Consider the following 15,917-nt stretch of genomic DNA (forward strand, 5'->3'; position numbering starts at 1 on the left):
TCAATTTTGGATCTCTCCATTCTCCTCATATGGGCACTTATTGCTATATACTTTCCTCTAGAGACTGCTTTAAATGTGTCCCAGAGGTTCTGGCACGTTGTGTCTTCGTTCTCATTGGTTTCGAAGAACTTCTTTATTTCTGCCTTCATTTCGTTGTTTACCCAGTCAACATTCAAGAGCCAGTTGTTCAGTTTCCATGAAGCTGTGTGTTTCTGGGTCGGTTTCTGAATTCTGAGTTCTAACTTGATTGCACTATGGTCTGAGAGGCTGTTTGTTATGATTTCTGTTGTTTTGCATTTGTTGAGCAGTGCTTTACTTCCAATTATGTGATCAATTTTAGAGTAGGTGTGATGTGGTGCTGAGAAGAATGTGTATTCTGTGGATTTGGGGTGGAGAGTTCTGTAAATGTCCACCAGGTTTGCTTGCTCCAGGTCTGAGTTCAAGCCCTGGGTATCCTTGTTGATTTTCTGTCTGGTTGATCTGTCTAGTATTGACAGTGGAGTGTTAAAGTCTCCCACTATTATTGTGTGGGAGTCTAAGTCCTTTTGTAAGTCATTAAGAACTTGCCTTATGTATCTGGGTGCTCCTGTGTTGGGTCCATATATGTTTAAGATCGTTAGCTCTTCTTGTTGTATCGATCCTTTTACCATTATGTAATGGCCTTCTTTGTCTCTTTTGATCTTTGTTACTTTAAAGTCTATTTTATCAGAGATGAGAATTGCAACTCCTGCTTTTTTTTTTGCTTTCCATTAGCTTGGTAAATCTTCCTCCATCCCTTTATTTTGAGCCTTTGTGTATCCTTGCATGTGAGATGGGTTTCCTGGATACAGCACACTGATGGGTTTTGGATTTTTATCCAATTTGCCAGTCTGTGTCTTTTGATTGGTGCATTTAGTCCATTTACATTTAGGGTTAATATTGTTATGTGTGAATTTGATACTGCCATTTTGATGCTAAGTGGCTGTTTTGCCTGTTAGTTGTTGTAGATTCTTCATTATGTTGAAGCTCTTTAGCATTCAGTGTGATTTTGGAATGGCTGGTACTGGTTGATCCTTTCTATGTGTAGTGCCTCTTTTAGGAGCTCTTGTAAAGCAGGCCTGGTGGTGACAAAATCTCTGAGTACTTGCTTGTTTGCAAAGGATTTTATTCTTCCTTCACTTCTGAAGCTCAGTTTGGCTGGATATGAAATTCTGGGTTGAAAGTTCTTTTCTTTAAGAATGTTGAATATTGGCCCCCACTCTCTTCTGGCTTGTAGTGTTTCTGCCGAGAGATCTGCTGTGAGTCTGATGGGCTTCCCTTTGTGGGTGACCTGACCTTTCTCTCTGGCTGCCCTTAGTATTCTCTCCTTTATTTCAACCCTGTTGAATCTGACGATTATGTGCCTTGGGGTTGCTCTTCTTGCGGAAAATCTTTGTGGTGTTCTCTGTATTTCCTGCAATTGAGTGTTGGCTTGTCTTGCTAGGTGGGGGAAGTTTTCCTGGATGATGTCCTGAAGAGTATTTTCCAGCTTGGATTCATTCTCTTCGTCCCCTTCTGGTACACCTATCAAACGTAGGTTAGGTCTTTTCACATAGTCCCACATTTCTTGGAGACTTTGTTCATTCCTTTTTGTGCTTTTTTCTCTGATCTTGGTTTCTCGTTTTATTTCATTGAGTTGGTCTTCGACTTCAGATATTCTTTCTTCTGCTTGGTCAATTCGGCTATTGAAACTTGTGTTTGCTTCGCGAAGTTCTCGTATTGTGTTTTTCAGCTCCTTTAATTCATTCATATTCCTCTCTAAGGTATCCATTCTTGTTATCATTTCCTCGAATCTTTTTTCAAATCTTTTTTCAATTTTCTTAGTTTCTTTGCATTGATTTAATACATGATCTTTTAGCTCACAAAAGTTTCTCATTATCCATCTTCTGAAGTCTAATTCCGTCATTTCGTCACAGTCATTCTCCGTCCAGCTTTGCTCCCTTGCTGGTGAGGAGTTTTGGTCCTTTCTAGGAGGCGAGGTGTTCTGATTTCGGGTGTTTTCCTCCTTTTTGCGCTGGTTTCTTCCCATCTTTGTGGATTTGTCCGCTGGTCGTCTGCGTAGTTGCTGACTTTTCGTTTGGGTCTCTGAGTGGACACCCAGAATGTTGATGATGAAGTATTTCTGTTGCTTTGTTTTCCTTCTACAAGTCTAGCCCCTTCGCTGTACGACTGCTGAGGTCCGCTCCAGACCCTGCTTGTCTGGGGTGCACCTCTAGTAGCTGTGGCACAGCGAGGGATGCTACCAGTTTCTTTTTCTGCTCTCTTTGTCCCAGGATGATGCCTGCCTAATGTCAGTCTTTTGGATATAGATGGGTCAGGGAGCTGCTTGAGGAGACAGTTTGTACTTTATAGAGGTTTAATTGCTGAGCTGTGCACTCTGTTGTTCATTCAGGGCTGTTAGGCTGCTATGTTTGATTCTGCTGCTACTGAGCTCATTAAAAAAACCCCCCCTTTTTTTTTTTTCTCAAATGCTCTGTGTTGAGGGGTTTGGGCTTTATTTTTGGATGTCTCATCAGGTGTCCTGCCCAGCTAGAAGGCAGACTAGCCACTGTTTGGCTGCCGAGGCTCCGCCCTGCTGTTGTGTGATTCGCGCTGTTCCTGCCGGCTCTGCTGTGGTCTCCGCCACGCCCTGCTGCGGAGTCTCTTCATTGTAGCGTCTTGCCTCAGCAACGGCAGGCTGCGTCAGCAGTGGGCGTGTATCTCAGTAGGGACGGGTTGCCTCGGCAATGGCTGGCTGCGTCAGCAATGGGCGTGTATCTCCGTTGGGGCGGGTTGCCTCAGCAACGGCCGGCTGCGTCAGCAGTGGGCGTGTATCTCAGTTGGGGCGGGTTGCCTCGGTAGTGGTGGACGCCCCTCCCCCACAGAGCGTCTCGGACCATCTACTCGGGATAGTTTGAAATCGCGGTTTTGTTCGTCCCACTGGGTATCCCAATTCCTGCAATCCCCTGGGCTGGGCTACTGTCCAAGTCTCATTCAGTCTCAAGTCCAGCCCTCTCAAGTCTCAGGTTGCTGGTTCAACAGGGCACCCGGACAAGCGCGCCCTGTGGGGATTGCTGGGTAGGGCCGGCCGCCGCCGCCCCGGCTGCCGGCATCGCCAGGCAGACCTACTGCCTGGCGTCCCGTGTCTTTTTTATACTTGGGAGTTTCCCCGTTCTGTGGGCAACAAAGATCAGTCTGGAAATGCAGCACTGACTCACCGTTTGCAGATTCAACGAAAAGAGATCCAATCCTGGGTTGTTCTCACAGCGCCATCTTGAGTCCTCCCGCAAAATATTCTTATACTCAGAGTTTCTTAGAAGTAAATAATTCCTCTCCACTCTCAGATCATGGGGATGTTGGGAAAAGAAAATGTGGTGCTTTAGTCTGAACGTCTGTTTTACCGTTTTCTGGCTGCTTCTACTTGGGCAATGTTTATAGATTCTCAGAACCATAATTCCCTCATCTGAAATAGGATAGTGAACCTACCAGTACATGGTAGTTGCAAGGATAAAATTGCGTTTACTTTTTCATTTAACAAACGTTAATCTGACTGTGTAATCTACGAAGCCCTATACAACATGCTGGGAATGCAGTACAAGAAAGAATTATTTCTGCCATCTTAGAGAAGGAGACCAAAATGTAGCATATAATTACACCAAGGGTTGTAACAGTAATCATAATAAATCTTCATTGAGTATATTAATGGGTCATATTATTCTAATTATTACCTGATATTTCATCTAATCCTAATATTAACCAAATGAGAGCTATATTATTATAATCTGAAATTTACTGATGTAGAATATAAGTAATGCATGTTGTGAGTTGAATTGTACCCCAGTAAAGATATGTTGAAGAACAAAACCCCAAAGACAAAAAGTTCTGAATAGAGCCAGAGAAATAGTCACCACTTAACACAAAGACTAATACATTTCCAGTTTAACCACATGCTGAGAGTATATACTAAGATCCCATCAGACTCTGCCTTGGTGGGACTCTGCTTTGATTTTTCTTTCCTCATACCAGGAAATTGTCAAATATTTGTTCCATTTCATACTGATTTCTTCTACATTGGCAAAAGTTTTCAGAGCAAATGTAGCTGTAAATTCAGGGTTTCTCTCAGTTTTTACCTGCTCCTAGATTTTTATTTTTCCTTCTTAACTCTTCAGTGGTTTTACAAATATGTTTATGTTTGATTAATTCAAATGGCTTTTATAGTGACAATTTAGCTGTATAAAAATCTAATTATTGACAAATATTTTACATGTGTATTCAAATTTAATATATTCAGCTCAATATATTTGAATTTATTTGAGTTACACACACATGTGTGCACATACACACACAACACACACACATATGTAAAATACACTATATATTTTCCACAGACTTCTGATGTCTAATATTGTTAAGAAGTTAAGAAGCATATTGTCTGTCAATTGCTGCTCCTTCATGTAGGTAATGTACTATTTCTCTGGCTCTATTCAGAACTTTTTGTCTTTGGGGTTTTGGATGCTAGTAAATGAGTCCAGGTTTATTTTAAAAGTTATTCTCTTTATGATTAATTAAGCTCTCTGAATCTGAAGACAATTCAGCCATTATCCCTTTGAATGTTTCTCCTTCTCTCTGTATTCTACATTGCTCTGTGCAAATCCAGTTCCATCTATATTGAATCATCCTTTTAAATTCTCTTTATCTTTTATCCTCTATTTCACATTCCATTCTCTTTCAAATTGTAATGGTTTCAGATTAAGCTCTTCAACTTTAGCTTCATTTTACCCGTTCTCAACTAAGCTATACCAATCTTTCATAATCTTTTTTTTAATGCCAGTGACTACATTTTTTAGATATTCTGGAAAGCATGGTTGCTTTTTTTCCCCCAGAAATACTTGGGTTTCTAATAAATTGGGGCTTCTTTCTCATGCTTTTTTTTAACTCCATCTCTAATTTATTTAACCATTTTAAACATAACTAAGTTATAACTTGTGACTGAAAATCCTATTTTCCAAAATTCTAATATCTAATTCTGCTGACTCTTGCTCATGCTGACTTTGTAATTTTGAATGGCTAGTTCGTGATCAAAAAAGCTATTTCTGATAATAGACTGGATTGGAAAAATGTGGCACATGGAATATTATGCAGCAATCAGAAATGATGAGTTTGTGTCGTTTGTAGGGACATGGATGAATCTGGAGAACATCATCCTCAGCAAACTGACACAAGAACAGAAAATGAAACACCGCATATTCTCACTCATAGGTGGGTGATGAAAAATGAGAACACATGGACACAGAAAGGGGAGTACTAAACACTGGGGTCTATTGGGGGGAAAAGGGGAGGGCCAGTGTGAGGGGGAGGTGGGGAGGGATAGCCTGGGGAGAAATGCCAAATGTGGGTGAAGGGGAGAAGAAAAGCAAAGCACACTGCGATGTGTGTACCTACGCAACTGTCTTGCATGCTCTGCTCATGTACCCCAAAACCTATAATCCAATAAAAAATTTAAAAAAAAAAAAAAAAAATTAAAAAAAAAAAAAAAAAAAGCTATTTCTGTTAGATTTCTTAGGATCACCGTAAATGCACTGCTATGGTTTACATGTTCAGGTCCTCTTCAAAATGTACTTTGAAACTTAATCCCTACCTAATACAACAGCATTAAGAGGTGCAGCCTTTTGGAGGTGATTAAGGCAAGAAAGATATTCCCTCATTAGGATTAGTGCTTTCATAAAAGAATTAGAGGAGAGTAGCTAGGTCCTTTTTGCCTCCTTGTGCACTGTCACCGTGTTAGAACAGTGTTAAAGGTACCATCTTAGAAGAAGAGATCAAGCTCTCATCAGACATTGAACCTGCCAGTATCTTGATCTTGGACTTCCCACTCTTGAGAAGTGTGAGAAATAAATGTTTATTCTTTGTAGATTACCCAACCTCAGGTAGTTTGTTATAGCAGCATGAGGAATCTAAGACAGACACTTCATATTAATTTCTTCCCTTGGGATTCCCCAGACCATATATTATAAATACCAAATCATACCTACCTGAGGAATTTTTTTAATTCTCTCTAATACCTCGTTTAAGACAAAAATGTATGTGTGTGCGTGTGTGCATGTGTGTGCACATGTGTGTGTGCGTGTTTGTGTGTGCATGTGTGTGCACGCGTGTGTGTGTGCATGCACACATGCATATGTGTGTGGTTTCTTTTGTCTGCCCCTTCACTAAAAGTACAGCCCTTCAAGATCCCTGGGTGCCTTAATGTTATCTCCTCCTCTTGTGAATAGTAAAATTCTTATTTTCTCTGTTTGTATAACCATTCAAAATGTGTTTGTGTTTTAAGCTGTGTTATTATAAAAGAGTCAAAAAGTTAAAATGCAAAGCCCTTCGTGTAGAAACTAACAAATGCTCCTATTGCAGCCATAAATTTAATGCCTATCAGTCTTATTTCATCTCTCATTACTTTTTGATCACTAGCAAATTTCTTTACTTTCTTGCAAACGTAACTGTGCTTTTGAGAGGAGGTTTATTGTATTTTTATTTAACAACTAGGGAATTGTTTCATGCCGCATAGTCTGCCATAAAAAGTAAGTCAGGAATGCTCTTTATATGGAGAACAGCACTCATATACTAATGTGATAGATGGAATAAAACTTCAATGTGGAACATAAGAAAATGTTGATAAATAGTAACATTTTATCCCCTCATTATCTTTGTTTATGTAACTTTAAACCCTCATTATCTTTGTTTATGTAATTTTTCTCTTTCTCTGCATCAAGCTGGACAGGTAATGAATCTAGACAGCTGTACTTTATCTGCCTCAGTTCAAAATATGTCCTGATATTATCCAGAGCATTCAATTTATCCTGAAGGTACAATCATGTTGCACATGACGGCATTTTAATCAATGACAGATAATGTTATGGGGTCTTTGGGGAGTCACTTTTCTGGCTGGAAGCTTGTGGCCAGTTGCCTTTGCCTGAGTTTTGCTTGGGCCCACTCAGCTCTTTCTGCCTATTTGGCCAAGGAGGCTACACCCAGCTCATGCTACCAGCCTGGATCTCACACCTCCAAGGGAGACTGGAGTCAGGCGTGGAGCAGTGAGGGGTGTGTGTGAGTGAGTGTGGGGTCTGGCCACTCTGCAGTCAGACATGCCAGCTGATGCCACAGGGCAAACAGATCAAGGTGCCAGGATGGGCACCATGTCTCTGTGTAGCTGCAGCTGGACTGGGCACACTGCAAGCAGCTTCCCCAGCTGGCACCAGGGAAGGTGGTGGTGCCCAGAAGCTTGGAGATGCCAGGAACTACAGGGCTCCAAAGAAGGAGTCATCTCCCGGGCTCAGGGAGCTCTCAGGTCTGGGCTTCCCAAAGGGCTGTAGATCCTTTCTTACCTTCAATGTGGTGAGCAAGGAGCATGTTTCAGCCCTGTTTCTGTTACAGCAACTCTTTTAGCTTCGCCATTCAGCAGGTCCCAAGATCTTGTCCTGTGACCAGGAAGAATGAGGTATGCAGACAAGAAGAGGTGAGCAAGATGAAGAGAAGGTTTATTGACCAATAGAACAGCTCAGAGAAGACTTGCAGTGGACAGCTCCTGTCCATGGCCAGGATGTCCTGACAGGTGTTTAGCTCCTAACAGAGAGGGTAGCTCATTTCTGCAGACAGGTCATACCAACAAGTGGTCAGTTCTCAGCATAGAGAGTAGCTCCTCTCTGCAACTGGTCATCCCAACAAGTATTCAGCTATCAGCAGAGAGGGGAGCTACTCTCTGCAGCTGGTCATCATGTTGTCTGCAGCTCTCAACAGACAGGAGGCCCTAGAGTAGGTGGCTCTTCTCTGCAGGCAGGTTATCCCATTGTCTGCAATTCTCAGGGGAGAGGGTAGCTCCTCCATACAGCTGGTCATCCCATCATCACTCCATACTCTTCTTTACTCTGGCTGAGCCTGGGCTTTTATGGGCCTTAGAGGAGAAAAGTGTTCATAATTGGTCCATGAGCAGCCATGAACAAACCCAGAAAAGGCACCACAAGTTCTCACTCCAGTCCGTCTACCTCCTGCCACCATCCATGGTGCCCAAGCTGATTGCACCAAGGGCAACTTCAGGCCAGTGCCAAGCCACCCTCAGCCCCTCCCTCAGTTTCCCCCAACACTTGTTGGTGCCTAAAGTCTAGGGGAGCCAAGGTGGCAGGGCCCGAGCATGTGCATATCAGTCGGGCTGTGATAGTGCCCAAGCTCAGCCCCAACTCTGCTCTGATATCTGAGTGGGAGTGTGGAGAGGCCTGGCAGCAGGAGCAGGCAAGGGCAGAGGATGGCCTTCCTGAGCCCCCAAGAGTGCAGAGGCCCAGGTATACAGCCTCAACTTGGGCGGCTGCATCTCTGGGTTGGGGGCCTTCTCCCAAAAGCACAGGGAGGCCCAGGTCCACAGCCCTGATCTGGGTGGCTGCAGCCTGGCTGGGAGGATGGGGTTGCTGCCTGCTCCTGGCTCCCGCGGGCTCCATGGAGCATGTAGCCCCAACCACACCCCCTCACGGCCTGTGGTGGGGGCTCCAGGTCCTTGCTGAACCCAGACCAGTGCCAGGGGGCTGGGGCGACATCTCCACAAGCTCCCACTGTGGTCCTGGTGGTCACGGGCAGTCCATAACTCCCCCTTTATATTCCTATAAAGCTTTTACTCTACTCTGAGATAAGGTTTTTTCTACTTCTAAAATTATGTGTTTACTTGTTTTACTTTAAAACTTCTTGTGTTCAAAACTACGACACATCACAGACATTAGCCTAGGACTACATAGGATCAGAATAATCAATATCACTGTTTTCTACTTCCATACCTGTCCCACTGGAGGGTCTTAGGGTGCAATAACACACAGGGAGCTGTCATTTCCTATGAAAACAATGTCTTATTCTACAATACCTCCTGAAGGATCTGCCTGAGGCTGTTTGACAGTTAACTTTAAAAAGAAAATAGGCCAGATGTGGTGGATCCCGCCTGTAATTCCAGCACTTTGGGAGGCTGAGGCAGGTAGATCACAAGAACAGGAGTTCAAGACCATCCTGACCAAGATGGTGAACCCCATTTCTACTAAAAATACAAAAATTAACCTGGTGTGGTGGCAGGCACCTGTAATCCCAGCCACTCAGGAGGCTGAGTCAGTGAATTGCTTGAACCTGAGAGGCAAAGTTTGCAGTGAGCCAAGATCTCACCACAGCACTCTAGCCTGGGTGACAAAGTAAGACTCCATCTAAATAAATAAACAAAGTGCATTCTAAAATATTAAAAATGTAAACTATAATAAATATATAAGCCAGTAACATAGTTGTTTATATTACGATTATCAAGCATTGCTTACTACACATAATTGTATGAGCTGTGCTTTCACAGGACTGGCAGTGCCGTCGGTTTCTCTACACCAGCAACACCAGTCATGTGAATAAGACACTGTGCTGGGACATTACTACAGCTACAATGTCACCAGGCAACAGCAAATTTTCAGTTTCATTATAATCTCATGAGAACAATGCTATATATGTTATAGGCAGCAGTGGGCCATCTGCATCAGGGAGGCATGGGTGGTGGTGGCAGGAATGACTGCGGGAGCAGCAATGACAGTGGTGAGACCCCTGTGCCCCAAGTCCTCAAGGCAGCCAAGTGCACTTCCCCATCCTTGTGAGGATGGACAGAACCCACTCCCAGGCCTGGAGCCTCAGTCTCCCAACCCTGCCCCTGTGTTGCTGCTATCACCCACTGCTGCTGCAGGGAGGGCATGAGGAAGAGGTGATCTGGGGCCACAATTTGAGGGGCCCAGGGCAGGAAATGAGAGTAATGGCTGATTCAGGGACCTAGCCAGTGGCGAGGTTACCATGCCCATCCTACTCAGGGTACCAGGTTCCTATGCCTCAGGAAGAGGCTCTGCACAGGGCCACCTGGAGCAGTGACCCCAGGGTCCACCCCAGAGTGACTGCCAGGCCTGACACTCCCAACAGCTGGGCCTGGGGCCCATGATTTGCTCCTGGAGATACACCGCCACCACCCCATCTGTCTCTCTAGGCATGCATGCCCACCATCAGGAGTCCTGACAAAAGGCCCAGCCCATTTGCTGTTATCACCTGAGTGCATCACCCAGGGACCTGGGAATCATCCCACCATACCCACCACAGTGCAACCCTGTGTACGTTATTGGTGTGGAGTATCTGAGGACAGTCCCATGCTACTCAGAACCACCCACCACTGCCGGTGCCTAAGTGTGCACTGTGACACTGCTTGGTGGAACTGTGAGAACAAGGCCACCATCCTCTAGAGTCTTGTGTCATAGAGCCACCAGCAGCTTCTATCCTGTGCCTGTAAAAGTCATAGGCACTCACTGCCAGCCTGTGAGAACAGTGGGGGCTTAACACTGCAAAGCCACAGAGCCAGAGCTGTCCGAGGCCTTGGGAGCCCACCTCTTGAATCGGTGTGCCCAGGATGTGGTATACAGAGTCAAAGGAGATTATTCTGGAGCATTAAGATTTAATGACTTTCCTGCTGGGTTTCAAACTTGCATGGGGCCTGTAGCACTTTTCTTTTGGCCAATTTCTTCCTGCCTGTACCCCCACTGTGTGATGGAAGTAACTAGCTTTTACTTGTTTTTACAGGTTCATAGGCAGAAGGGACTAGCCTTGTCTTAAATGTGACTTTAGACTTTGGACTTTTGAGTTAATGCTGGAATTAGTAAAGACTTTGGGGACTGTTGGGAAAGCATGATTATATTTTGTCAAGTGAGAAGGGCATGAGATTTGGAAGGGGCCAGGGATGGAATGCTGTGGTTTGGATTTGTGTCTCCCCACCTAAATCACATAATGTTGGAGGTGGAGCCTAGTGAGAGGTGACTGAATTATGAGGGTGGTTTCTCATAAATAGCTTAACACCGTCCCCTGGGTGCTGTTCTCATGATAGTGAGTGTTACCATGAGATCTGCTTGTTTAAAAGTGTTTAGCACCTCCCCCTTCCCTCTCAGTCCTGCTCCTGCCATGTAAGATGCCTACTTCTGTTTTGCCTTCCTCCATGAGCAAAATCTCCCTGAGGCCTCACCAGAAGCAGATGTTGCCATGCTTCCTGCACAGCCTTTGGAACCATGAACCAATTAAATTTCTTTTTTAATAAATTACCCGGTCTCAGGTATTTCTTTCAAGCAGAGTGAGAATGGACTAATATACACTGATTATAACTGAAGAACTCCTATGTAGACTACACTACTGCAAGTACCCAAATTCAAAGCTAAAGTGCCCTACCCAACTAATACTATAAATGCATTCACATACACATACACAAAGTCTTTCCCTATCTATGTAAGGAAGCAAGAAAAGTGAAAAAGCAAGAAAACACAACATCTCCCAAGTAACACAGTGATTCCACAGCAACAGATTCTAGTGAAAATGAAATTTATGAAATGCCTGATAAAAGAATTTAAAATAATATTATTAAAGAAGTTCAGTGAGATACAAGAGAGTGCAGATGAATAATACAAAGAAAAGCAGAGCAACTCAGAATCTGAATGAGAAATTCAACAGAGATAGTTATCATTAAACCAAAAAAAAGAACCAAACAGAAAACTTGGAACTGAATAATTCAATGAAAGAAATAAAAAACACCAAAGATTTTCAACAATAGACTAGATTAAGCAAAAGACATAAGTTCAGAACTTGAAGGCAGGTTTTTGAAAATAATTCATTCAGACAAAAAAGAAAGAAAGAATTTTTAGTCTATGGCTATAGAACCCTGAATGCACTCAATCTCATTGGATCTTGGAAGCTAAGCAGGGTCAGGCCTGGTTAATACTTGGATGAGAGACCTCCTGGGAATCCTAGGTGCTGTGGCCGCCCACCCCTACAAAAAAAATCTAAAAGATGAAGAAACCCTGTGTGATATCCAGGACACCATAAAATGGTCAAATCCTCAAATTTTACGTGTTCTAGAAAAAGAAGAGATAAGAAAATGCAAATAAAACCTATTTAACAAAATAATTGTCAAAAACTCCCCAAGTTTTACAAACTATTTAGACATCCAGATATAGGAAGCTCAAATATTCTCAAATAAATAAAAGCCAAAAAGGTCTTCTCCAAGATATATTATAGTTAAACTCTTAAAAGTTTAAAACAAAGAGAGAATTTTAAAAATGCAAAAGAATTTATGCAAAAGGAAAGCATCAAGTCACATCTAAGGGGGCATCTATCAGATTAAGGGTGGATTTTTCAGCAGAAATCTTACAGATGAGAAGAGAATAGAATGCTATGTTCAAAATACTGAAAAAAAAACTGCTAATCAAGAACACTACATTCAGTAAGGCTATTCTTCAAAAATAAAGCAGAAATAAAGTCTTTCCCTAACAAGTAAAAACTTACGGAATTTATCACCACTAGACCAGCCCTGCAATAAATGCTTAAGGGAATCCTATATCTGAAAGTGAAAGAACTGTATCTACCATTATAAAAACACATGAAAGTACAAAACTCACTGGTAGAACAGACACAAATGAGAAAGAGAAAGAGAAAGAATTCAAATGTCATCACTACAGAAAACTGTCAAACCTCAGTAATAAATATTAAGAGAGATTATATTTGTAGGAACGTGGATGAATCTGGAGAACATCATTCTCAGCAAACTGACACAAGAACAGAAAGTGAAATAGCGCATATTCTCACTCATAGGTGGGTGATGAAAAATGAGAACACATGGACACAGGGAAGGGCGTACCAAACACTGGAGTCTATTGGGGGAAGAGGGGAGGGACAGTGGGGGAGGGAGCTGGGGAGGGATAGCCTGGGGAGAAATGCCAAAAGTGGGTGAAGGAAAGGAAGGCAGCAAAACACACTGCCATGTGTGTACCTATGCAAATGTCTTGCATGTTCTGCACATGTACCCCGAAACCTAAAATGCAATTAAAAAATTTAATAAATAAATAATATTAAGAGAGAAATAAAGGAAGAAACAAAACAACTAGGAAAACAGTTTTTATCTATCAGTAATAAGTTTTTAACTTATTCAATTTAACACATTAAATTTCCACTTAAAAGATGTAGACTGGCTGATAAGATTTTTTTAAATGACCCAACTATGTGCTGCCTACAAGAAATTCATGTCACCTATAAAATAGATACAGACTGAACTTGGAAAAATGGAAAAAGGTATTTCATGCAAATGACACCAAAGATGAGCAGGAGTAACTATACTTCTGTCAGATTAAACGGATTTTAAGTCATAAATATTATAGTAAAAAGAGACAGAGAAGGTCATTAAATGATGACAAAGGGATCAATTATTCTTTGTGATCATAAGTTCTTGTCATTTAGCTCCCATTTCATAAGGGAAAACATGCAGTATTTGGTTTTCCATTCCGGCATTTGTTTGCGATCTGGCATTGATGGGCTTTTAGGTTGCTTCCATGTCTTTGCTACTGTGAATCCTGCTACAATGAACATTCGTGTGCATCATGTCTGTATGGTAGAATGACATATTTCTCTGGGTATATTCCTCAGTGTAATGGGACTGCTAGATCAAATGGTAGTTCTGCTTTTAGCTCTTTGAGGAATTGCCATACTGCTTTCCACAATAGTGGAACTAATTTACTCCCATCAACAGTTTATAAGTGTTCCCTTTTCTCTGCAACCTCACCGGCATCTGCTATTTTTCAACTTACTGATAGCCATTCTGACTGGTGTGAGATGATATCTTATTGTGGTTTTGATTTGTATTTCTCTAATGATCAGTGATATTGAGCCTTCTTTTATATGCTTGTTGGCCACATGTATGTCTTCTTTTAAGAAGTGTCTGTTCATGTCCTTTGCCCACTTTTTAATGGGGTTGTTTCTCTCTTTTGTAAATTTGTTTAAGTTCCTTATAGATCCTGGATAACAATGGCATCAGATGCATTTTTCTCCCACTCTGTAGGTTGTTTGTTTACTGTATTGATAGTTTCTTTTGCTGTGCAGAAGCTCTTTAATCAGATCCCATTTGTCAATTTTAGTTTTTGTTGTAGTTGCTTCTGGTGTTTTTGTCATGAAATCTTTGCCAGTTTCTATATCCAGAATTGTATTGCTTAGGTTGTATTCCAGGGTACTTATAATTTTAGATGTTTACATTTAAGTCACTAAATAGATAATTCAACTCCTCATTCTTTAGTTAATTTTTGTATATGGTATAAAGAAGGATCCAGCTTCAATCTTGTGCATATGGAGGACCAGTTATCCTGGCATCATTTATTGAATACGGTGTCTTTTCCCCACTGCTTGCTTTTGTCAGATTTGTCAAAAATCAGGTGGCCATAGATGTATGGCCTTATTTCTGGGCTCTCTATTCTGTTTTATTGGTCAATGTGCCTGTTTTTGTACCAGTACAATGCTGTTCTAGTGGCTATAGCATAGTCTGAAGCTGGGAAACGTGTTGCCTCCAGCTTTGTTATTTTTCCTTAGGATTGCTTTGGCTATTCAGGCTCTCTTTTGTTCCATATGAACTTTAAAATAGTTTTTTTCTAGTTCTGTAAAGAATGCCATTGGTGGTTTGATTGGAATAGCATTGAATCTGTGAATTGCTTTGGGCAGTACAGTGATTTTAATGATATTCATTCTTCCTATCCATGTGCATGGGATGTCTGTCCATTTGTTTGTCTCCTCTGATTTCTTCAGGCAGTGTTTTGTAATTCTCACTGTAGAGACCTTTTACCACCCTGAGTAGCTGTATTCCTTGATATTTTATTTTTTGTATGGCATTTGTAAATGGGATTGCCTTTCTGATTTGGATCTCAGTTTGGCTGTTGTTGTTATATAGGAATACTAGTGATTTTTGTACACTAATTTTGTATCTTGCAACTTTATTGATGTTGTTTATCAGCTAGAGAAGCTTTCGGCCTAGACCATGGGGTTTTCTATATATAGAATCATGTCATTTGCAAACAGAGATAGTTTGATTGGGTGACCTTTATTTCTTTCTCTTGCCTAATTCCTCTGGCTAGGACTTCTAATACTATGTTGAATACAAGTGGTGAGAGAAGGCATCCTTGCCTGTGTCAGTTTTGTAGGGGAATGCTTCCATCTTTTGCCCATTTTGGAGGTCAAAAGTTAAGAGAAACTTTTAGAATTATTTTCCATAAAGAAGACTCATAGAAATCTAGTTTGAGAAAAAGTTAGATGATGTATGTAACAGTCCTTCGCAAGTCTGATAGCCTTAAGATAAACATCCTTAAATAGCAAAACAGTGGCATGGAGAAATGGAAAAGACAATAAAGAAAAGAAAAGAAATTGAGATTATGTCTAAGAAAATCCTTTGAGTGTGATCACTAGCACATTGAACTGACCTGACACAGATAGATCAAAAACCTATTAGGTCTTTGAGGGGAGTTATTGCCAAAGAAACAGAACTTGGCTTTTAAAGCAAGTTTTCGATTTAGAATTTTAAAATATACTGATCCTACACAAATTGCAACTAGGTAGGAGAAACAGGTTCTCACATTTTACAGCACTAAAGGATGATAACAGTCAACAATAATATATTGTATATTTTCAAATAGCTGGAAGAAAGAATATTGAATTTACCTAACACAAAGAAATGATAAATGTTTGAGATGATGGACATGCTAATTACCCTGATCTGCTCACTACACATTGTATGTAACTTTATAAATACGTATAATTATTATATATCAATTTAAGGATACATAATTTAAAAATTTCATATTACCAAAACTAATATTTTATAAGTAGAAAATAGGTTCAAACACTGTGTTACTCCAAAAGAAGTCACATTTTTCAATGCCTACTTCATTTAGGATAATGGGAACATTAATCAAGGCACACATCCCCAAGGGCAGATGGCATTAAAAAACCAATAGTCAGGACATTGAAAACAATGATCAGGAGAGTTCCTCCCACAGAACATAAACAATGTCTAGTCAAGGAGCTTGTCTCACTCT

General features: G+C 41.4%; 1 pseudogene; it reads left to right on the forward strand.

Moving 5' to 3' along the window:
• Window positions 1-11,713: 11,713 nt before the first annotated feature.
• LOC118146069 (5S ribosomal RNA) lies at window positions 11,714-11,832 on the forward strand (annotated as a pseudogene).
• The last annotated feature ends 4,085 nt before the right edge of the window (window positions 11,833-15,917 follow it).

This window comes from Callithrix jacchus, chromosome 10 (assembly GCF_049354715.1).
Source record: "Callithrix jacchus isolate 240 chromosome 10, calJac240_pri, whole genome shotgun sequence".
Classification (NCBI taxonomy): Eukaryota; Metazoa; Chordata; class Mammalia; order Primates; family Cebidae; genus Callithrix; species Callithrix jacchus.